Consider the following 22941-nt stretch of genomic DNA (forward strand, 5'->3'; position numbering starts at 1 on the left):
TCTGTTATTTGTTTAAACTGCTGCTTTATTGCACCTAACCCCAGCCTGTCCTTGTTAATCCCTATGCATCATTTATTTTCCCCCTTGTCCGTGTTACTTGTTGAGTACGGTGGTTTGTACTCAGCCTTGCTGAACTTTCCCACCCCAGAGCTAGAAGTCGAGTCCGATGGAGGTGCCTCTCAGGAGTGAACTGTTCCGCCGTCAAAGCGTTGCCTGTGGACTGGAGCTGTACCCGCTAGAGCTAGTCTACCTTTTTCTTTCCGCTGCATTTCCGTTAGAATAAGTGTAATTTTCAGTTGTTTCTAAGAACGATGGTTATATAATCAACATTGTCTTTTTTGTACCCTGGCTGGTCCTAGACAGGGAATTAATAGTTCAGAAATTCGGGTGAGGAATTTCTGGGCGTGACATAATTCCCCGTCTCCAATCATCGGCCTCTGAGCATAATATGCTTGCCCCTTCTGTCAGATCTGTTTGTCTTATTTCTGCTTCCGTTCCTGTGTTCATCGGCCGATAGCCTGATGCCCCTTGGGTGAGGGAGTTTGCTTCAATATTCTGCTCTCAGGGAATATGGGTCAATGTGACTTGTTTGAAGTTCACTAGAAGTTCTTTAGCTGCTTTGTGGTATGTTCTGAGGACGTCGTCTCTGCACTCGTATTCCCCAGATAGCTGTTTGATTACTAACTGAGAATCTCGCATGACTTTGACCGCCTCGGTGCCTATCTCCTTTAGCAGCTCCAACCCCCTGATCAATGCTTCATACTCGGCCTGATTATTGGTCCGATATGGCTTGATTGTGTATGCGAACTCGAAGCATGCCCCCCGAGGCGACATTATCATTAGGCCGATGCCGTATCCATGTCTGCAAACTGATCCGTCAAAGAATACCGTCCACAGCACGACCCCGACGTAATCGGCTTCCTTGTGGTGTTCGACTAGGAAGTCGGCCATTATCTGTCCCTTTACTGCTTTGGCTGACTCAAATTTCAAGTCATATTCTGTTAATGCCAGAATCCATTTATCCATCCTTCCTTTTAGAACCAGGACCGATAGCATGTACGTTATCACATCGGCTTTACACACGACCGTGCACTCGGCTGCCAGCAGGTAATGCCTTAACTTGGTGCATGAAAAGTACAAGCACATGCATAGCCTTTCGACTTTGGGGTATCTGGTTTCGGCATCCAACAACTTTCTGCTCAAGTAATATACAACCCTTTCCTTGCCATCTACTTCCTAGATCAGTACCGAGCCAATAGTTTTTTGATCGGCCGATAAATAAAGTTTGAAGGGTACTTCTTTTTTGGGTGGCATAATAACTGGAGGGTTTTTCAGGTATTCTTTGATCTTGTCAAACGCCCTTTGGTGACTCTCCCCCCACGAGAATTCTTGATCGGCTTTTGATTTCAGCAACGGAGAGAAGGGTTCGATTCTTCCGGATAGATTTAAGATGAATCTTCGGATGAAATTAATCTTGCCGATCAAGGATTGTAATGTCACTTTGCTTTTCGGAGGTTGAGTATCATTTATCCCTTGGAGACATCCTTGGGTTACTTCGATTCCTTTCTCGTGCACCATGAACCCTAGGAATTCTCCGGCCGAGACAGTGAAGGCACACTTGGTAGGATTCATCTTCAATCCATATTGCCTTGTTCTGTCCAATACCCGTCGAAGGTTGCCCAAGTGTTCATCCACTGTCCTAGACTTGACTACAACATCGTCTATGTAGATCTCTACTAGGGAACCGATTAAATCGTGGAAGATGTAGTTCATGGCTCGCTGGTAAGTTGCTCCGGCACTTTTTAATCCGAAAGTCATAACGACCCACCCAAGCATCTAAAGGCTGTTTTGTGGACGTCTTCTTCCGCCATGAAGATCTGATTGTAACCGGTGTTACCATCCATAAAACTTATCATCTTGTGCCCTGAGGCTGCATCTACCAGCTGATCGGCTACTGGCGTGGGGTACTCATCCTTGGGAGTTGCCTTGTTCAGATCTCTGAAATCCACGCAGACCCGCAGCTTGCCATTCTTTTTGAGTACCGGGACGATGTTGGACACCCATTCTGCATACCGACAAGGCCAGATGAACTTAGCATCGTACAATCTTGTGATTTCTGCCTTGATCGGTTCATACATGTCGGGTTTGAATCTCCTTGGTGGTTGCTTGAAGGGCCGATAGCCTGGTTTAATCGGCAGCCGATGTTCCACGATCGATCGGCTCAATCCTGGCATCTCATGATATTCCCATGCGAAACAATCCACATACTCTTTCAGTAACTTTATTAATTCTTCCCGGAATTTCGGGGCCAAATTTGCACTTATGTAAGTCGGCCTTGGCCTGTCTCCAGGACCTATGTCTATTTCTTCTAGTTTGTCAGCCGACATAAATCCCTGGCCTAGCTTACCATCTGGGTCGTCTACTGCTCCGATCAAAGTATTTGCTGGGACTCCTGATCGCGTATCAGCTGGATCCCAGTGTCCGATACGCTCAGGAATTCCCTCGACCAGGGTTTTTCGGAGAAGCACTCATAGCCTTCTGCTTCCCAGGTGGGAAGGTCTGTCGTGGCTATGTTGACCGATCGGTCGGTTGGAATCTTCTCCACTTGATCGCCGTGCCACTGTACCAGGCTTTGATGCATGGTGGAGGGGATGCAGCAATTGGCATGGATACAATCCCGGCCGAGCAGTAGGCTGTAGGATCCTTTCCCATCGATGACAAAGAATGTGGTTGGCAGTGTTTTACTTCCGACCGTCAGTTCCATGTTCAGGCACCCCTTAGCTTCTGATGAGTTGCCCCCGAAGACTTTGAGCATCATGTTAGTCTTGATAAGATCTTCGGGGGTTTTGCCCAACTTTCGGTAGGTGGAGTATGGCATCAAATTCACCGCTGCACCGCCATCGACCAACATCTTCGCCATCGTCTTTCCATCGACGTGCCCCTAGATATAGAGTGGTCGAAGGTGCCGATGGTCTTTTTCTGCCGATTTCTCGAAGACGGCTAGTTGTGAGGGTAGCACTAGCTGGGCTGATGCCTCTTGTACCTCATGATCCGACCAATCAGCCCTGAACTCTGCTGGTAGAATAACTACCATGTTCACATTGGCCGATGGCTTGTTGACTTCTGACTTGATGTGCCATTCTTTGCGTGTCCTTTTGGGTGCCGGCGGCTGTTCTTTTCCTTTCTGCCGCTGGAGTTCATGTTGGCGAAGCCGTTGCAGCCTACTCTTCTGGTTTTTTGTGAATAGGCTGCTGGGACACCATTGACCAGGCCTCATTGGCAGCTGTTCTTGATCATCATCATAATGCTGGCCGATCTCCTCCTCGTCGTAACCTGCATGGTCTCATTCTCGAGGGCCCAGCCTGTCGTGCACTGACACGTGGTGCCTTGGCGGCGTACTTGGCCTCCTGGATCGTATTTGCCGGTTGGTGTAGCTTTGTTCTTCGGGATTGCATTCCGGACAGTCTTCTCTTGATGGCAGTCGTATCTTCTCTTCCCAGCAGTATTGGAAGAAGGGGCAATCCCAATGATCATCATATCGGGATCGCCCATCGTGCCTTTGGTTTCTTCCGAACCGCTGATGGTATCTGTCCATCATTGAGGTGTATATGGTGTTATTGGCTCTCGGATGCCTCCTTGAACCGCTACTTGACCCATAGCCGAACTCGGGATGAACCATGTTGATAGGGAACGGATGCCCGTCTATCTTCATCGGCTTCTTGGTTTCCTCGAACTTAATGCATCCCTGCTCGACTACCATTTGGATTTGCCGACGGAAGACCTAGCAATCATTCGTATGGTGGGAGACGGAGTTATGCCATTTGCAATATTTCTTTTTTTTCAACTCAGCCGATGGTATGACATGTCCTGCCGGTAGCTGGATATGCTTCTCTTGTAGCAGGAGGTCAAAGACTTTGTTAGCTTTATTGACATCGAAGTCGAACTTCTCCGTCTCTTTCGCTCCCTTGACCCAAGGGCAGTTCACCGGCTTCTTATTCCTGGTCCATTCTGCCAGCCCTATGTCGGACTCCTCGACGTCAGAATCTGACGATTCTTCGGCCAGATAGGCGACGCGGCGTTGGAACTTATCTTTCCTGGCCTCCGGGTAACGGATTTCATGAGCCGATACCTTCTGGATGAGGTGAGCTAGACTCTCGAACTCCTGTGCCGAGAACTTCTCCCTGATCTGGCCAAGCAAGCCTTGCAATGCTAATTCGGCGAGCTATTGATCACTTAAGTTTAGCCGATAACATCGGCTCCTCACGTTGCGGAATCTTTGGAGGTAATCGTGGACCGATTCATCCAGCTTCTGCCTGACCGTAGTGAGATCGGTCAGTGTCATCTCCTGTACTCCCGCAGAGAAATACTTGTGGAATTGTTTTTCAAGATCGGCCCAATTCCTGACCGAATTTGGGGGTAGAGACGAGAACCGGGTGAAGGCCGACCCCGATAGCGAGAGCGGGAAGAAGCGCACTTTTAGTGCATCCTCAGCCGATGCCTCACCGCATTGAGCTAGGAATCGGCTTACGTGTTCGATGGTCGACGTACCATCTTGTCCCGAGAACTTGGAGAAATCCGGTACCCTGTACCGGTGAGGTAACGACACTCTCCCAAACCACTCCGGGTATGGGCGCCGATACATAGTTGTTTGTTCTTTCGGCCTTAGGCCAAAACGTTCCTGCATGACCTCTGCAATGTGGTCTGCCCAGTCCTCATCCCTGAACTGGCCTCTGGGCACCGGATCAGGTTGCTAGAACTGGTTTTCATACACCGACTCTTGCCGATGGGGCCATGCCGGAGGCGGCTGATACTGATGGTTGTCCCGGTAAAAGGGATCAGCATGGCGAATGTTCCTCGGGGGAGTTCTTTCCTGGTAAGGTTGTCTTTCTGGGATCTCCTCCAAGTGTACACGGGGATTGCGTAGTATCGTTGTCTTTCTGGGATCTCCTCCAAGTGTACACGGGGATTGCGTAGTATCGGCTCGTCCTCCCTTGGATTTCTTTCATCTTCGTACTGCCGGTACTTAGGCCTTTCCTCATTTGGGAAGTATCTGGGCCCCCTTTGGTGCGATTCCCCATCGGGAGCTCCATCGGCCACCTGCCGGATTAATCCTGACAGGGTGTTCACCAGTACCCCTGATTGATTGATGAGGGCATGGTGCACTGCCGAATCTACCTTGTCTTGTAAATTCGGCTGGTTTTCTAGGGGATGGTTGCTACAACCTCCTTTCTCCGCATCAGCTCCTTTTCCTGCTTCACCCCCTTTCCGACGATCTGAGCTTGGCGTCGGCAGCTGAGACTTCTGTACTGGACCGCCTCGCGTCATGCTGAAAGACTCGAGGCACAGCTTCTGGAACTTGTCCATGTGGCGCTTGTCATGTAAAACCGGTTGTTTTCGGTCCCCCAAACCTGCTTTCAGGCTTTAATGCAAAGCTGGGCCTCGGCCTTTATCCAAAAAAAACTTATTTTCTAATCTTAACCTAATCTTGATCACCTTTGGTAATGCGGAATTAAATTGGTTTACTGACCCGATTGAGAAGTCACGAAATTGAATTTCTCTCTATTCTTTCTTTTCGTTTTTTGCCTTATGCGATCATTTCATGATCCTCTTCCCATGCCTAATAGATAGGGCAATTAGGGTGTTGGGGACGGAAGACTTGGGCGTCCCCTCCTCTCCTATTCCTCTCTTTATATATCATTGGTGGGACACAATGTGTATCTGGAATTTAGTTATGGATTTTAGATTCTACCGATCACCAAAGCAAACTCCTCCTTATCTCTAAACTGGTTTTTGACATGGTAAATAATGGTGGACCCTGTCTCTCCATCTCAATTTTTCTGTTTTCTGGTAGCTAGGCAGTTTAGATTCTATCGACCAACAAACTGCTTATCTCTAATCTATTTTTCTTTTCTGGTTAGAGAAGGACACAGAAAAAAATGGTGGATTTTATCCCTGGCTCTCCATCCTTATTCTTTTTGTTATCATGAGTCTAACCGAAAAATCAACGAACAATTCTCCCCTTGATTTAGAGGTTTAACAAACGAGAAAACTTAAAAAAATAGCTCCCAAGGCAATGTGTCACAACAAAATTATGTGTCATTGAGACTACAAGACCTATAGTTTACTATAGTGCTTAAATAAACTCAATCTTATCTTAGTGGGAGGTTCATTGGAAAACTTATACCCTTGTCGACGATTTGGATCTGCAGTAATATATGGGGTGGCTAATGAGGCGAAAAGATCGATGGTTAGATGAAGACACGGGTTACCCAAATTCAGGCTTTTAATATATAAGATAATACCCTACTCCTCATTGGTGATTGTATTTGATACTGTATAGATCAACTAGTAAATAGCATACCTGAATATGACGTAGTAAAAAAAACAGAAATAAGGAAAAAAACACGCAAAAAAACAGAACTACCCTCAATTAACCATATCATTCTCATTCACACGGTCTGTCGGAGGCAGCGGGCGTCGGCGGCGTGCGGTGGCTGCGGGCCGCAGCGCCTTGGGGGGAAGGGGGGGGGGGGGGGTGAGGCGCGGGGCGGCGGGGGCGCTGCTGGGCTGTATGTGCGAGAGGTTGTTGCATTAGCTGTTTGCTCTTCTCGTATCAACTACTCCCTCTGTCCCAAAAAAAATCAATTCTCTGGTTTTCGTGTCTAACGTTTGACCATCCGTCTTATTTGAAAAATTTTTAGGAAATTAGAAAAAAATTAGTCACAAGTAAAGTACTATTCATGACTTATCATTTAATAAAAACAAAAATATCAATCGTAAAATTTTTTTAATAAGACGAAGAGTAAAAAATTGTAGATAAAAAGTGAAAATTTGGTTTATTTTGGGACGGAGGGAGTATTTGACATCGCATACCTACCGAGGCCTTTCCATTTGAGATCTTCAAGCAGGCTTTTGTCTTGTTTTGTCCATTTTCAGGTAACGTAATGTGCAACGAAATTTCATTTATCAAAAAATCCTATGATTTTCGAACCGTTTGCCATCTGATTTAGTTTATTTTCTGTGGTGTTGAACTTGAAGTTTAAGATTAATTTATCAAAATCTGCTTCTCCACACCATATTCTGCAACCTTCAGTTCTGATTTACTGTTTGCAGATTTCATTCATTTTGTTTGTGCATCTCCATTGTAATCTCAAGCTATGTAAATTATACAGGTGTGGGCACCAACCAAATTCTAGACTGCACCTCAACTACGGATTTGTTGACGAAGACAATCCATATGATCGCATAGTAATTTTGGTGGAATCTGTTTGCTGTTGTTGTACATTGATCTTGATCTAATTGGATTTTACTAAGCAACACTGAATTATTGTTGCAGGCATCCCTAAACACAGAAGATCCTCAAATCCAAGAGAAAAGAATGGTTGCTCAAATAAATGAAAATCTAGCTATCCAAAATGCTGCCCTATTTGAGGCTAGGATATTTTCAGATCCAGATGAAATGCAAGCCATACTTCCAGAGAAGGAAATAGTTATCAATTATGTAGTGCTTTTGTTGGACATGCCCCTTGCTGCTAGAACATGATAATGTGCTGATTTGTGGCCTTGTGATAGCTACATATTTATATGGTTGTGTTCTATTATTTGTCTTATCCCCATATAATTATGTGCTGATTTGTGAATATGTATTTTGGAGATGATTACGCAATTTGGCAATTTTGGGCAATATGCTATCAAAATTTTGTTAAACATTAGGTAAAAACATGTCAAAATTGTGTTTAAATTATTCAAATTTGAGCTGAATTTAGTTCAAATTTTAGTACAATTTGTCAATTTAATCCAACTTCACTCAAATATCTAACAAATTTATCTTAAATATTAAACATAAATCAAATATTACAATTAAATTATTTGTTACACGGGATAGATGTACAAAATTTGGTCAAATGTGCAATAAGCATTTACAAAAGTAGGGTCAAATATGCAAGGGTAAAAACGTCTATTCATGAAAATAGAATTAAAGTATAACGAAATACAGCGGAAGCAAAAGTAGACGGGCTTCAGCGCAGCACGGCTCCAAACCATAGGCAACACCTTGACGGCGGACAGCTTCCTTCCTGAGAGTCACCTCCATCTGAATCATACTCTATCTCTGAAGGAAAAATTACACAAGGGTGAGTACAAACCACGTCCTCAACAAGCAACACGGAAAATGAGTAATAATTGATACAAGGGATCTCAAGGGTAGGTTAGGGTTAGTTGCACAAAGCAACATTTAAATAAAAATAGAGATTTAAATAGAATTATGTAAATAAATACTGAAGTAAATAAATACTTATAAAGTATCAACATCACTATCCAACATTACACCACGTGGCAATAGGCCCAACCACTACCTAACGTTACACCACGTTGTGGTAGTCCCAAGTCCAATTCAGATTCATCAAGTTATTAAGGGTTTGACTAATCGCAGTGAATCTGGTAGTTCACCATTAATAGTGGGCATGGCTATTCGAATATATTTACTCTAATCAGATGTGTACTACTATAACCACAAAACACAGTTCCACTACACCATGACACACCGAAAAGGAATCTGTGATAGGACCTGTTGCATAACCCTCATTATTGTCACACCCGGAGTTTTATCCTAAGCCTAATTCGTAAAAGAAATTTGTAAATACTAATTGGCTTAATTAACTCATGAAGAATCCCTATAAAGAAACTAATTTAATTAAATTGTGGTTCGCAAATCGATTAACTGGATTTAAACTCAAATTGAAGAATATAAAATTTTGCCCAAAAATTTAATTTAAAATTCGGCAAAAGTGGGGCTTTCCTTTTTCCCTCCTTTTCTTTCTTTTTCCCTTCCTTCTCAAATTGGGCCGAAGTCCAATTTCCCTCCCTCTCTTCTTTTTCCTTGTCCTTCTCCCTTTTCTTTTTCCTTCCGTCTTCCTCCCAGGCCGGCCTAGCCGCCCTGGCCCAACCTCATTCTTCCTCCCGGCCGGCCCAGCCGAGCCGGCCTCTCCCCGCGCGTGCCCTCCTCCCTCTCCCTCGGGTCGGCCTAGTTGAGCCGGCCCAGCTTCCCCACTCGCCTGCGCCCATGCCGCGCCAGGTCTGCGCCGCCGCCGCAACCGTCGCCTTCCACCGCCGCCGCCGAGTCCACGCCGTGGCCGACTCGGTCTCCAACGGCCGTCCCCACCCTAGCCAACGCTCCTCCCCTTTAAATCCCCCTCACCTACGCGCTACTGCCGCCCCTTTCCACATGCCCCGAGCCACCGCCGCACCTAAGCCACGCCGTCACCGATCGATCTCGCCGCCGTCACGCCGGTTGTCGCCGCCCATCTGTGTCACCAACGCCGCCTCGATGTCGCCGACCCTCCGCCGTCCTCGCTGCCACCGGTGAGCACCCCCATTGCCCTCTACCCCTTTTTCTCTGCCTTTGCCGCCGCCGCCAGACTGCCCGCGCCGTCGGCAGGTGCCGCTGGCCGCCGGACGTCCTTGCCGGGCCATCGCCCGACGTTGCCGCCGCCACACCGTCGTGGTCCCGCTCCCGCCTTCCCGCGCGATCGACTCCCGCACCTGCGCGCCGTCGCCGTCGCTGTCTTCCCCTCGCCATTCGCTAGTGCCATCGCCCTCCGCCGTGTCGTCAATGTCCTTCGCCGCCCTCCGTCGCCCGCTCGCCGCCGGCGCCACCTTTCCCCTCTACCGGCCGAAGCCACTGTTTCTCCCCCTCTCTGTTCTGTGCCACCGCCAGCCAGGGCCCACCCGTCAGCCAACTGATCCCCTCTCTACTCTTTTTCCCCTCTCAGGCCCACCTGTCAGCCTCTCACCCTCCCCTTCTCCCACCAACATGTGGCCCCATTTGTTGGCACCTCCTCTCTCCTCCGCTGATGTCAGCGCCCCATTTAATTGCGCAATAATATATTTAGGACTTTTCTGTTTAGCTAAACAAACCCAGAAAACTTCTAAAATACATAACTAATTCATCCGGTCTTCGTTTAAGTCCATTCAAAATACTTTCTTTTACTGTTTCAGTAGAGTTTGTGCCTGTTTTATTTATTTTTGTGCTTTGTCGCTTAGATTCAGATCCCGTCGAAGCGCCAGTTTATTTCGAGATGGTCGCCGAAGTACCCTAGGGACCAGAGCAAGGCAAGTGGCACTCATCTTTGATCATATTGAACCTATTATTGCAAATTACTCGCTTTATTTATTCAAATATGCATTGTTTTAATCAAAGTATTTATTGTATTTATTTTACAGGTGACCTACTAGTGCTATGCCGTTGTTTATCAAACTTTATTCTTGTTGTACCAGGGGTAACTTGATTAGAGTTAGGTTTAGGTTAATGCTTAGCCGTGCTTCAAACATGTCACACCCATAGTTTTATCCCAAGCCTAAGTCGTAAAAGAAATTCGTAAATAATAATTAGCTTAATTAACTCAGGAAAAAGCTCTCTAAATAAAGTAATTTAATTAAATCGAGGTTCCAAATCGATTAACAGGATTTAAACCTAAATTGCAGAAGTATAAAATTTTGCCTAAAAATTAATTTAAAACTCGGCAAAACTGGGGCTTTCTTTTTTCCCTCCTTTTTCTTTCCTTTTCCCTTGCTCCTCAAATTGGGCCGAAGTCCAATTTTCCTCCCCCTTTCTCTTTTTCTTCTTTTCTTTCCTTCCCCTCCCTTCTTTCCTCCTAGGCCGGCCCAGCCGAGCCGGCCCACCCTTCCACGCTCGGTCGGCCCGGCCAACCAGCCGCCCCTCTCCCACACGCGCGCCCTCCTCCCTCCACCAGGGCCGCCGGCCCAGCTCCCTTCGCCCGCGCCCGCACCGAAGTACGCCGTGCCTCCTCGCACCGGCCACGCCCGAGTCCACCTCGCCACCGAACCAGACTCCGCCCGCCGCCCGCAACGGCCACTGCCGAATCCGCCGCCGGGGCCGACTCGTCTCCACCGGCCGTCCCGCCCTAGCCAGCTGTTTCCCCCTATAAATCCCATCGTCCGCGTGCCACCGCCACTTTTCCCCGTCTGCCCAAGCTCTGTCCCCGCCGCGCCCTCCTCCTTCCCCGCCGCATCCGATCCCGCCGTCGAGCACCGCTCGCCGTCGCCCGTCCGCGTCGCCACATCCGCCTTGACCTCGCCAACTCTCCGCCGGCCTTCGCCGCCGCCGGTGGGCACCCGAGTGCCCTCGCCGCCTCTTCATCTCTGTCGCCGTCGCGCCCGACCTCGTCGCCCGCGCACCACCGACCGCGCTTCGGACATCGCTGCCACCTCTCCGCTCGCCGTCGCCCGTTCCCGGTCGTCGCCGACCTCGCCGCCACTTCCTGTCGCCGGTGAGCACCTCCATCTTCCCCTCCCCCTCTCCCTTCCTTCCGTCGTCATCGCCGGTACGCCCGTGCCGTTGCCGCGTGCCGGAAGCCGCCAGCCGTCGCAGCCAGGTGGCTGCCCGACGTCGTCGTCGCCACCTCGTGCCGCCACCGCCCTTCGCCACCGCACACCGTTGCCACCTCGGCCGCCCATCGCCACCGTCTTCCTCCCCGCGCTGGAGCCACCTCCGGGTCGTCTCCGCGTCACCTCGCGCTGCCCTCCCCTTCGCGGGCGCGTCTCTGCTCCTCCCCGCCACTGCGCGCCGCCGAGGCCGCCACGCCTAGCCGCCGGTTGCCGCCACCGAGCACCGCAGGTCGCCATATCCATCTCCTCCCCTGTTTTCCTCGCCCCCCCGATGGGTGGACCCCACCCGTCGGCCTCTCCGTCTCTCTCTCGCCTCCTCGGGCCCACTCGTCAGCCGGCGCCACCCCTTCCTCTCTCTCTCTTCCCTGGGCCCGCACGTCATCCTCCCCTCACCCCTCCCTCTCACTACCTGCGGGGCCCACCTGTTGGTGCCACCCTCCCTCTCTCCTCGCTGACATCAGCAAACCCTATTAATTGCGCAACAATTGATTTAGGACTTTTCTGTTAAGTTAAAAACCCAGAAAACTTCTAAAATTCATATCTAATTCATCTAGTCTCCGTTTAGGTCCATTCAAATTTCATTAAATTCATAAAACTATCAAGAATCCATTAAAAATACTTTCTTTCACTGTTTCGGTAGAGTTTGTGCCTGTTTTATTTATTTTTGTTCTTTGTCGCTTAGATTCGGACCCCGCCGAAGAGCCGGTTTTTTTTCGAGATCGTCGCCGAAGTTCCCCAGGGGCCAGAGCAAGGCAAATGGCACTCATCTTTGATCATATTGAACCTATTATTGCAAATTCCCTGCTTTATTTATTCAAATATGCATTATTTTAATTAAAGTATTTACTGTATTTATTTTTCAGGTAATCCTTATTATTATGCCATTGATTACCCAACTTTATTCATGTTAGAATAGGGGTAACTTGAGTAGAGTTAGGTCTAGGTTAATGCTTAGCCATGCTTAGAACAAGTAGCTCGTGGGATCACACTTAATCATCACTAGTTCTGGATAGCTGTTAATTATGATTCATCACCCGGTTCGGGTTAATGTCTACTAAAATATTGATAATAGTGGGCTGTGGGTGCATGGTTTTGAGAGTCGCATCCATGGCAATTAAGGACCGGTTCACGGGAAACCCTGGAAGTAAGTTAGTGCTAACAACGTGCCGAATGGGTAAGGTGGGATCTGGAGCATGGCTTCGAACTATTTGGCGTACCAAGGCAAGGGTAGGCGTGATGGAGTATGGACGGGCAATCGTGGTGTAACGAAAGTCTCTGCTGCATCCGGATCTACCAAGGCACAAGAGGGGACTGCCTGACTTGGTGTAAAGGAGGGGGTGAACCTAAAGTGCAGTGCGATTAAATAGGGAGGGTTATGTGACGGGTCCTATCACGGTCTCTTTTCCGGTATGCCATGGTGGTATGTCGGCGCACGTTTGTCACACCCTGAGTTTTACCCTAGCCAAGAAATAATTAAATAATGCATTAAAAATAATTTGTTAATTAAAGTTCAGGAGAAAACTCAGTGTAATAAATTAATTTAATTAATTGGAAGCTTTTCGGATATTCTAAAATATCCCGAAAGCATTTTAAATGATTAACAGGATTTATATTTGAATTGTAGTCAATAAAATTTGGTCTAATAAACTTAATAAAAATCGGCAAAATTGGAGGCAATTTCTTTTTTTCCCTCCTTTCTTTTTCTTTTCTTTTTCCCTTCTCCCTTTTTCCTTTTTCCCTTTTCTTTTTCTCTTTTCCTTTTTCCTCTCCCTGTACGACCCTCTCCTCCTCCTCCCCAAGCCATGCAGCCTCATCTCTATCTCCACCAAAAAATCAATTCCAATTAATTAGAATTCTAAATCTTATCCCCTTGAAACATTATCTATTCCTTGTTAATAGGAGATGGGTAACAAGATCTATCTCTAGCTTCCCCCTATAAATACCCCCTAGAGTCTTGCTTCTTTTCCTCGTCTCCCTCTCCCGTGCATCTCCAGTCGCCTCTTGCGCCTCCGTCACAGCTGTGCAGCCCCTATCTAGCAGCTGCGCAGCAAGCCGTTAGCAGCCTTGTTGCATCCCTGTTCGCAGCAACGAAAGCCGATCTAATCTATCACCGATCCTCAGGTTCGCATATATTTTATTCTTGCGAATCAATCTAAATTAATCTACCGTTTAATTGTTCAGGTTTTCTAGCCTAACAGCGAGGAACAACCGCAATCCGTCGCTGATCTCTCCACCAAACCTCAGGTTTGCATACGTTTTATTCATGCAAATCAATCTATCGTTAATCTATCGTGTAATTGCTTAGGTTTTCCAATCTATTAGCTAGCGTAAGATTGATCTACAGTATGAAATTCTATTTCGTACACGTAGATTGGTTTAACGTTAAAGTCGTCTAATTCTAGTTTAGCGAGTCGTTAAATCTCAATTTAACGGGTCGTTAACTCCTACCGTTGTGTCGCTAACAGTTCACAGTTCCACGTATCGGATCTAATTTGTCGTACGAATCTCTAATTCGTGCATGATTTGGCTCTGTCGTGTGAATGCCTGTACTGTCTGCAATTCCCAAGTTGTGTCCCAACCAGCGCTCAAAGTCCGCATCACCTCCCTCGGCCCACTACACCTTTTCCCTCTCCTCCAGGCTAGCAGGCCGCCGGCCAAGCCGTCCAGCCCGCTCCCTCCGCTTGGCCTGCTCTCCTCCCCTCCCTTCCCACACTGGGCCGGCCGAAGGCCACGACCGAGACGCCACCTCACTCGCACCAAGTCTAGGCCACCTCCCTCTCCTTCTCCGGGCCACTGACAGGTGGGGACCACCTGTCAGTCCCGTCTTCCTCCTCCAGCCGCCGCGCTGCGTCGTCGCCTCGCCTCGGCTGCCCGCACCACCATCCACCTACGCACGCTTCCGCTCTGCCTCGCCGCTGCGCTCACCACCGTGCGTCGCATCCGCGCAGTCGCGCCGTGTCCCCGACGCCTCGCCGTGCTCGCGCCCGCACCGCGACTTGCCACCTCGCCGTCACCGTGGCCGTTGCCGCCGCGTCACGCGCCACGTCCTCGCACCCGCGCTTCGCCGCCGCACGCGCTCGCCGCTGTCGCGCCGCGTCCGCTCATCGTTGTTGTCGCGCCGTGACTTGGCCACCGAGCTGTTTGCCACTCACGTGCGCCGAACCGCTTTGCCACCGCGTTGACGCCATCGCGCTGTTGCTCTCCCTCGCCGCGCCTGTGCCGCCGTCACTTCGGTTGCGCCGTCGCTCGGGTTGCACCGCCGTCATGCGCCACCGCTCCGGTCGCGTCCGCCGCTCGGCCGCCATGCTGCTCCGCTGCTTGGCCGACGCCACCACCTCACTCTTCCCTCGTGCTCCCTTTCGTCCCCGCCGCCTCGCCGTGCACCGTGCCGTCGCGTCACGGATGCCACTCTGCTCCCTCTCAGTCGCGCCGCACGTCGGTCTCAACGTCGTCGCGGCTGTGTGCTGCCGGCCGCCGCCTTCACCGTCCTCCCCGGCTTCATTGCGTCGCGCCCTTGCCTCCTACTCACGTCGCCTTGTCGCGCGCCCGAGCTGTCGCTCACAGCGCGCGGTGCTGCCGCATACGCGCGCGCGTGCTGCTCGCGCCGCCGCACCCACCTTCCACTTTCCCCGGCCGCCGCCAACCGCCGCCCGGAGATCCCGGCGCTGCATCCCGGCCACGCCGCTAACTACCTCCCCGCCCCAGCCGGCGCCGCGCCCTTGTGCCCGCGCCACTGTCCCCGTCCTCCGCTCGCCTGCGTAGTCGCGCCGCGTCCTTGCCTCACTGTCGCGCTGCTCCACCGTCGCGCTGGCCGTGCCAGCCCGACTGTAGCATGCGCCGGCCGCCGCTCCACTTGTGCTGACCCAACAGACGGGCCACTTTTTCCGCCAGCGCCGCGCCACCACCGCGCGCGCCATGCGCGTGTCATGCCGCGCTACCATCCACCTCCCCGCCCTACACGGCGGCCGCCCAATAAATTCCTCCCCTGGCCGCGCTGCCGCCCCCTTCGCTCCCTCTCGCGCTCGCCTCTCACCGCCGCGCTTCACCGCCGTCGAGACCACGCCGCCGATCGCCGTGGCCGAACGCCGCCTTCGCCGTGCACCACCGCCGGCCATCACTACCACCCCTCGCCGTCCCACCACCCCGGTGAGCATCTCCTTCCTCCTCTCTCCCTTCCTCTGTTTTCGCCGTGCGTCACCGAGGGCGTGCGTGCGCCATGCATCCCTGTCGCCATCTGGCCGCGCCACCGCCGCTCTCGATCTCGCCGTCACCGAGCCCGCGCCATCACCCGAGCCGCTCGGCCGATGCCATCGCCTCTTCCTCCTTCCCCGTCCTCTCTTCTTCCAGGCTCGTGCTCGCGCGTCGACGCCGTTGGTCCTCCTCGCCGCCGTGCGCGACCAAGGGTCGTCGCCGTCGCCGGTTGCCACCAGTCGCGCCACGCCCTCACGTGCGCAGCTTCCCCCGCCACGCCGCGCCACCGGCCTCTCCACGTCGCACCGTCGACCGCACCCCTTGCTGCCTCACCTTGCCTCTGCTGGCCGCGCGTGCCGCTCGCGCCAGCCGCCACCATAAAATCCTCCGCCGGCCGTCTTTACCATCGAGCGATCTTCACCGCCGAGCCGGTGCCGCCGCCGTCGCCCTCCTCTCCGAGTCACCCACCGGACGCCGCTCTCCGTGCCACCCCTCGCCGGTCCGCGTCACCCGCCGGTCGCCGCTCTCCGCGTCGTCCCCAGACGCCGTCCTCCGCCCTGCTCGCTCGCTAGCCGTCGTGCTGTACACCCGCTCGGCCATGCGCGGTCTTGCGCCGCTGGCCTTTGGCCACGCGCTGCTCGTCGTCGGTCCCTGTCCCCGTCGCCGGCCTTCGCCGCCGTCCGCCACCACCGCATCGCCGCCTCCCCGCTGCCCGAGCCCGCGCACCACTCGGCTCGGCCAAGCAGTCCCCTCCCTCTCCTCTGCTTTGACTCACTGACCGGTGGGGTCCGCTTGTCAGCAAGCCCCACCGACAGATCGGCCCACGTGTCATCCCCTCAATCTCTCCTCTCTCCCACTGACAAATGGGTCCCAGCCGTCAGCCTCCTCTCACTCCTGTGCTGACGTCATGCCTCCGATTAATTGCGCAATAATTCATTAAGGTTTTCTGTTTAGTTTAAAAACACAGAAAACTTCTAAAATTCATAAGTAATTCATCTAGTCTCTGTTTAGGTCCATTCAAGTTTCATTAAATCCAGAAAAATGTCAAGAATCCATTAAAAATAGTTTCTTTCTCTGTTTCAGTAGTTTTATAGCCTGTTTTGCTTGTTTTGCCTTGTTTGTCGTAGGTTTTGACCCCGTCGCAGCGCCGTTCATTCTCGAAGTCATCGCCGAAGTTCCTCGTGGGTCTAAGCAAGGCAAGTGGCACCCTTCTTTGAACATATTGAACCTATGATTATAAAATCCCCCGCTTTTACATTCAAACATGCATTGTATTCAAATGTATTTACTTTATTTATCTATTGGGCATTTACCAATATATCCGTTGATTCCCATTCATTATTATTGTCATCCCAGGGTTAATTTGACTAGACTTAGGTTTAGGCAATGCTTAGCCATGCTTAGTTCAACTAGCTCACCAATTATCGTTTAATTACTGTTACACTTTGATACACCTTTAATGGTTGTAATCATTAATAATCTCCCGATGTGGTTTAATACAACTAAAATATTGCTTATGGTGGGCTGTGGGTGCATGGTTTTCAGAGTCGTGCCCATGGCAGTTAAGGACCGGTTCTCAGGAAACCCTGAAGGTCTTACACGTACTAACCACAAGCCAGAATGGGCAACGGTGAGACTCGTAATCTAGCTTGTCCCTATTCGACATACCCAGGCAAGGGTAGGTGTGATGGAGTATGGACGGGCAATCGTGGTGTAACGAAAGCCTCTGCTGCTTCCGGATCTACCAAGGCACGAGAGGGGACTGCCCGACTTGGTGTAAAGGAGGGGGTGAAACCTGAAGTGTGGTGCGATTGTCTAGGGAGGGCTAGGTGAAAGGTCTTATCATGGTTTCCGTACTGAGGTATCGTGGTGATACGTTGGGGCATGGTAACATGCTTGGCAGCCATGTCTTGTGGGTAAAGTTGTACACCTCTGCAGAGTAAAACTATTCGAATAGGCGTACCCGCGGTTATTGGGCGAACTGACAGATTCACTGGGATTAGTGAACCTCTTTAATAATTTTATTATTCTTGGAACTGGTTTGACCCTGCGCAATGTGGTGTAACGTTGGCAGTGGTTTGGGTCTGTCGCAACGTGGTTTAACGTTGGACAGAGGGTTGACCCTGTCGCTACGTGGTGTAACGTTCGACAGCGGTCTGGGCCTATTGCAACGTGGTGTAACGTTGGACAGTGGATGATTATTTTAAATGTTTACTTTACTTTTATTTCAGTCTTTTTTATTTACTGTTTTGCTAAATTACTGCAGCTTTTGTGAAAGTTAACCTTAGCCTATCCTTCATACCCTGTTGCATTCATTATTCTCCCTCTCTTGGGTGTTACTTGTTGAGTACGGTGGTTTGTACTCAGCCTTGCTTAATTTTCCCCCCACCAGAGCAAGTGTCAGAGCCTGTGTTAGAAGAAGGTTGTTCCGAAGGTTAAAGTAAGGTTCAGTCCGCCATCGAGAGTGCCTGTGGTGTGGAGCCGTCTTCACCAGCTGAAGCTGAAGATTAGATGGTTTAGTTTGTTTTCCTTTTCCGCTGCATTTCGATAGATAATTGTTTTTATTTATTTTTAAGTTGTGGAACTGTGTATTAATTTGTCATAGTGTGTACTCGGGCTGATGCCTGGACCGAGATTTAATACATGCTATTGTTCAGAAATTTGGTGTAAATTTCTAGGCGTGACAACGTTCAAGTGTAGTAAAGTCATGTCTTGTGGTTACAGTAATACACCTTTGATCAGAGTATAATCTATTTGAATAGCCGTGTCCACGGTTACGAGCAGACTCCCAGCTTCACTGTGATTACTGAACCTTTAATGATTTGACTAAATTGGCTTTCACTTGGGACTACTGCAACATGGTGCAACGTTGGGTAGTAGTTGGACCTGTCGCGACGTGGTGTGGTATTTTATAACTATTATTTATTTACTCTTTAATTTATTTAATTGCCTTTATTCGATTCAATCTCTGTTATTTATTCAAATGTTGCTTTATCACAACTAACCCTAGCCTGGCCTTGATGATCCTTATGCATCATTTATTACTCTCTTTACTATGCTGCTTGTTAAGTATGGTGGTTTGTACTCAGTCTTGCTCAATTTCTCCCTCCAGAGTTAGAAGTTGATTCCGATAGAGGTGACTCTTAGAAGTGAGCTGATCCGCCGTCGAAGCTTTGCCTCTGGACTGGAGCCGAGCCCGCTGGAGCTAGTCTACGTTATCTTTCCGCTGTATTTTTTTCATTACAATAAATGTTATTTTTAGTTGTTTCTAAGAACGACGGTTATGTAATCAACATTGTCTTTTTGTGTACCTTGGCTGGTCCTAGTTAGAGATTTTAATATACAATTAAGTTCAGAAATTCGTGTGAGAAATTTCTGGGCGTGACACTTATTCAATCGCACCACACTTTAGGTTTCGCCCTATCCTTTACACTAAGTCGGGCAACCCCTCTTGTGCCTAGGTGAATCCGAAAGCAGCATAGACCATCGTCCACCATGATGCCCATCCATACTCCATCACGCCCACCCTTGTCTGGGTACGTCAAATAGTTTAAAGTTAAACTTCAAATCCCACCTTGCCCACACCGGCTCATGGTTAGCACTAAATTACTTTCAGGGTTTCTTGCGAACCGGTCCTTAATTGTCATGGGTGCGACTCTCAAAACCATGTACCTACAACCCACCATTAGCAATATTTTAGGTTGCATTAACCCTGACTGAGTATTAAATCATAATTAATAGCTATTCTGGTCTAGCAATGATTAAAGGGTTCCCATGTGCCACCGTTCTAAGCAAAGCTAAGCATGACCTAGGCCTAACTCTACTTCAATTAGCCCGGGTATAACATGAATAAAGATGGATAAACAATGGCATAATAATAGGTTGAACCCAAAAAATAAATACAATAAACAATTGAAGTAAAACAATGCATGTTTGATTAAATAAAGTGGGAATTTCATAATAATAGGAGCAATATGATCAAGATGAGTACCACTAGCCTTGCTCAGCCCTTGGAGGTACCTTAGCGACAATCTCGAAGTAAACCGATGCTTCGACGGGCTCCAAATCTAAGCGACAAAGCACAAAAATAAATAAAATAAGCGCAAACTGTATTGAAACAACACAAGAAACTTTTTTAGTGGATTCTTGGCATTTTTCTGGATTTACTAAATTTGAATGGACTAAAACAGAGACTTTTTGAATTAATTATGAATTTTAGAAGTTTAATTGTGTTTTAAGCTAAACAGAAAAACTTAATTAATTATTGCGCAATTAATGAGGTTAATGACGTTAGCCCGAGAGGAGGCTGGCACCCATAGTGTGGTCCGCCTGTCAGCGAGGGGAGGGGCTGACAGGTGGGCCTCGGCGGGAGAGAGAGAGGAGAGGATAGGAAAGGCTAGCGTGTGGGCCCGGCCGAAGGGGATTGAGGTCGCTGGCTGATGCTTGGTTCTTGACGCCAAAAATGTAATATGACGTGTCATACATGAAGGCCTGGAACTCAATCTTAGACAACTCTAATGCAAAACCTAAATTCTTAGAATGCATGGACGTGCCAGTCTGTTTGATCCTGCAACTGACAAGATATAAACAGTAAAATAAGCCGATCGGCTATCGAGCCGATTGGTAACGAATAATCCGGCCAATCGGATGTTGATGCTGCAATGGATAGCCGATAGGATGAACGACCGGCTGTAAAAAGCTTGGATCAGCCAGAAACTCAATAAGAATAGAGTTAAATTAAATGTTAGACCAACGTAATCCGCCAAGTTACTTATTAATCTTAGTCGATCGGACAAGCCCGTATAACCAAATCGAACTAGACGTACAGAGATTGGACTTAACCAAGACAGTATGCAATCGAGCACGATACGATTATAGGAAACATGAAGATCGATAAGGCTAATAAATAAACCGACGAATTACTAGGAATAAATAATGAATCGTGTGTTACGATCGACTAAACCCAACTTGCATGTAATTCTCGTAAGCCGATGCAACATAAATAACTGCTGATCTAACTAAATCAAACTGATTGGTATAGAAATAACTCAAACCGAAGAAGTACTAGATTGGATGTGTCAAATAACTCAAACCGAAGAACCAACCGTAGATCGCCCAAAGTGGTCAACCAAATCAACTCAAGATACAAAAGTAACTCAAGCTGAAACTGATACGATAACTAGGAATTGCACAACTAGATTAGAAGATCGGAGCGAACCAAGATAGTTCCAATCTAGCTTATGCGATTACCGTGGCCAGTGGAACGTAGGACTTACCCTCCACCGGAGGTCAAGACGATGTAGCCTCGCGTCAGGTGCCAAGTTCCACCGGTGTTGAAACCTCGATGAAGAGGGTGGCGATGCGCCGAGAGTAATTAATCTAATTAATGTGTAGATGATTTACAATGACCCTGGGCACGCATATTTATACCCTCGGGCAGATGCTTGTCCGTGTTGGACATGACATATGACTCCTAATGAATAAAAAAATAACAAACTCCTATGTAGATTCTCTCTCTAACACACAAGTCCCGATCGAACTCTAACTCAGTTAGAGATAAAGGAAAAAATCTAAAATAACTCTAATTAATAGATAAAATTAAATTACACAGACTTTGATTATTCTCGAATCTATCTGTAACATTCTAGGCCTATTCTGACTCTATTTCTTATCCGATCCAGACTCCATCGGCCGAATCCGAGTTGTATTCCGTCTGGTCTTCTATCCGATTGCCTTGTTTCCTGTCTAATTCGGTCTTTAATCACAGTTTGATCTCCAACGGCAATTTTCTAAATTCTGGCGTTAACACATGCCCCCTAGTTTTGAGGTATGAGAACTCATGCTTCAAAATTATCTTCTCTCCTCAGGCTGTGACGACTCCAAAACTTTTCTTCTCCTGCCTCCCGTAATCGGCTTTCATGAACTAATACTGCTTGAATGAGATGGGCCAAACTTGCAAACTCGTGGCAAAAGAATTTGTGTTTTATAGGTTCTAGCAGTCCTCCGAATACAAGATCTGCCAACTGTTTATCATTTAAGGTTAAATTATAGCATCGGCTGCGAACATTACAAAACCTTTGCATATATTTCATAGATGATTCACCTTCATGTTGCTTAACCAGAATTAAATCTGTAAGTCTCAGCTCATCTGTTCCAGCAAAGAAATTTTTATGAAATTGTGTCTCAAGATCGGCCCAACTTTGATAGAATTTTGAGGTAATGATGAAAACCATGTGAAAGTCGATCCAGAAAGTGATAGTGGGAACAACTGAATCTTCAGGGTGTCATGAGCCGATGCCTCTCCACATTGTGCTAGGAATCGGCTGACATGTTCAATTGTAGAAACATCATCTTGCCCTGAAAATCTGGAGAATTCTGGTAACCTATATCGGCGTGGCAATGGAACCCTATCGAGCCACTCAGGATATGGTCCCCGATACAGATCTACTTGCCTTTTTGCTCTGATCCCAAATTGTTCCCGCATTATCTCAACAACTTTATCAACCAACTCATCTTCCCTTGCATTGTATTCACCATGCCAATATTGATCAGGTCCTTATTGCCGATATTACCCCCCAAGTCGAATTCCTTGAGCAGTGTATTCATCAATCTTGCAATGTATTAATCAAAACTCCAGACTGATCGAACAAGGCACGACAAACCGATTTATCAACTTTATCTTGAAGTGTCTTGACCATCGGCTTGGGGAACCGACTCTTCTGAACTGGCTCCTCTGGTGACACGATGAAAGACTGAAGGCAATGTTTCTCAAAATCTGCTATATGCTACTCCACCTGTCGCCTCTGTTCTTCTGTCAAGTCATCTATTGTGACCAAGTTCTTAGTATCAATTTCTTCGGAAGACATCTTGGACTTCTACTCAGTTGATCACTTGTGAGTAAAAATAACACGTAGTCCCACCGGGCGTGCCAAAAATGTGTTGACGTCAAAATGTGATCCGATGACGTGTCACACATGAAGGCCTGAGAGTCATGACGTGTCACACATGAAGGCCTGAGAGTCAATCTTAGACAGCTTCTGTCACACCCGGAGTTTTATCCTAAGCCTAATTCGGAAAAAGAAATTCGTAAACAATAATTAGCTTAAATAATTTAGGAAAAATCCCTCTAAAGGAATAATTTATTAAAATCAAAGCTCGCAAATTATTAACAGGATGTAAACTCAAACTGAAGAATATAAAGTTTTGCCCAAAAATTTAATTTAAAATTCGGCAAAAGTGGGGCTTTCCTTTTTCCCTCCTTTTCTTTCTTTTTCCCTTCCTTCTCAAATTGGGCCGAAGTCCAATTTTTCTCCCTCTTTCCTTTTTCCTTTCCTTTCCTCCTTT

General features: G+C 48.4%; 1 long non-coding RNA gene across 1 annotated transcript; it reads left to right on the forward strand.

Moving 5' to 3' along the window:
- Positions 1–6808: 6808 nt before the first annotated feature.
- Positions 6809–7672, forward strand: LOC121053621. Its single transcript, XR_005811170.1, has 3 exons — positions 6809–6936; positions 7173–7248; positions 7337–7672. It is a non-coding gene; the product is annotated as an uncharacterized LOC121053621 (long non-coding RNA).
- Positions 7673–22941: the final 15269 nt, after the last annotated feature.

The sequence above is a fragment of the Oryza brachyantha genome, chromosome 2 (genome assembly GCF_000231095.2).
Source record: "Oryza brachyantha chromosome 2, ObraRS2, whole genome shotgun sequence".
NCBI lineage: Eukaryota > Viridiplantae > Streptophyta > Magnoliopsida > Poales > Poaceae > Oryza > Oryza brachyantha.